This window comes from Chrysochloris asiatica, unplaced genomic scaffold, assembly GCF_000296735.1.
Source record: "Chrysochloris asiatica unplaced genomic scaffold, ChrAsi1.0 scaffold00157, whole genome shotgun sequence".
Taxonomy (NCBI): domain Eukaryota; kingdom Metazoa; phylum Chordata; class Mammalia; order Afrosoricida; family Chrysochloridae; genus Chrysochloris; species Chrysochloris asiatica.
In genome coordinates, this window is record NW_006408675.1 from 822,525 (window position 1) to 824,638 (window position 2,114).

Consider the following 2,114-nt stretch of genomic DNA (forward strand, 5'->3'; position numbering starts at 1 on the left):
CTTTTATCCCTGCCACAACTTCGTTAACAGCATATTCCTTATTGTCGACACTGCCTTGTGATCTCTTACAATTTGCGTACTCTTCCAGAATGGCATCGACATTTTTCTTAGCTGGGAGCTGAAACAGCTGCTTCTGCCTGGTAACCAGGTCCCAGTCCTCGACGAGCCAGGGTTTTAATTCTTCAGGAATCTTTACTTTAACCTCCACTCTATTCTTAAATGCCTCCTCACTTTCAACGGTAGGATCAGCCCGGGCCCTTTTCTTCCGAGGTGGCTGAGGTGCTTCACTGGTACTTCCACCATCTCCATTTCCAGGACTCTTTGGTTTGTTCTTCCTTGTTTTTCTCACGGATGCTGAAGGGGGGTTCTCAGCAGAGCGACCCCCCCATCTGCCGGGAAGAGCTGGCTCCAGATTCTTCTGCTGAGGACTAGCTGTCTTCTTTCCAGAGGAGGCCCCTCTCATCTTACTTCTCTGCATGTTGCTTCTAGTTGGCTTTTTGAAGTTGTCTTCTTCTGCAGATTGTTGTCCACGAGTCTGAGAACCCTGTTTTCTGGAACTCATTCAACCCTGTTTTTATTCCAACCAATAATCTTCTTCCTTCTTCCCCTTCCAAGAACTCCTAGGGCTTTCTCAGATGGAATCTTAAAAGGTTTTCAGGGATAGTCTGGAAGGATGACGTGGATATCCAAGATTCTGAAATGAGGGACGGTTCTGTAATCAGGATCAGATCTTCTGATCCTTACTCTACCAACTTAGCTTTTCTGGCGGTGACCTCCAACCGTCATAGTCGCCCATTGAGTTTTATACTTTAAATGGGTGAACTTCATAATATGCAAATTATATCTTAATAAAACTGTTTATAAACAACAACAACAAAAATATGACAGCACAGGAAACACCGTGGGAGTCATTTTACTCTGGAACACACAGGGTTGCTGCTATGAGTCACCCAACAACTGTGTGACCCCCGTGTTTGTTCTCCTTCCTCCACACCACCCAGAATCCCTCAAGAGAAACAAGGGAAAGGGAAGAAAAGATGACCATGCATTTAGGCAAGGAAGAAAAGCACCTTTATCATAGATAGTAGCTTACTTACCAGACGATTCTCCAGAGTCCCACTCAAGTGGATGGAGAAAAAGTGCCTTAAACACAAATGTGTTTGTTTCTCCCTTAACGGGAAACAAGAAGAAATATTTGAGGAACCAAAACTCAAAACAAATTTCACACTGTCTGAGAAATCACCAGTAAATGATAAAAGGTATTACATCAACAGGGCTTAGTCAGCTTCAGTCAGAATGTCAAAACCTAGCTAACAACAGGAAGTAATCTGTTCTAAATAGTTTAAGATTTGTCCAATAGTTAGGAAATTATAGCAGTAGTAGAAATCTTATTTCTTTGATGGTGACTGTTTGCATCTTTCTGGTACTTTTTCTGTTGTTGTTAAGTGCCATCTAGTCAATTCCGACCCATAGCAAACCTGTATAGGGTTTCCAAGGAGCAGCTGGTGAGCTTGAACCACTGACCTTGCAGTTCAAATGATTTTGAAATCTGATGCATTAGCCCACAGTGCCACACCAGGACTTTTTAGAATCTTCTTTTTATCCTTGGGGTTCTAAAACTTCAAAATACTGGGCATATCGTGGGTCTTTCCACAGTCTTTGTACCAAATTACCACTCAGTGGGCCTTTTCAGTTTGAACACTTGATCTTCCATCAGGTCTGGGAAATTGTCTTCTATTATTTCTTTGATCATTTCTGATCATCTGCTATTTCTTTTGGGTATTTTCATTATTCAGATAGTAAAATTCAGATTGGTCATTTAAGTTTTTATCTGTTTTCTCATAGATGAGGGTGTTTCAAAAGTTCATGAAAAATGTGGAGATCAAACAAGATGGCGGATCAGGTGAAAGTGCAGTGAAGAGCTCAGTCAGCAACAACTCTTGGGCCCAGAGTCAGTGACATAGCCACAAAGGACTAGAGTGGAGAGTGAAGCATCCAGCTGATAAGAAGAGAGGACATATGCACAAGAACACCCACACTTGCAGATAATACCCACTTGACCTGGCTTCAATGACTGGATGATCAGAGCTCAACCAGAAGAAGAAAGAAGAAGA

At 42.2% G+C, this 2,114-nt stretch overlaps 1 pseudogene; it reads right to left on the reverse strand.

Annotated features, from left to right (window-relative positions):
* The window catches only part of LOC102812199, a 1,338-nt pseudogene extending 776 nt beyond the window's left edge, over window positions 1-562 (reverse strand).
* Between the last annotated feature and the right edge of the window lie 1,552 nt (window positions 563-2,114).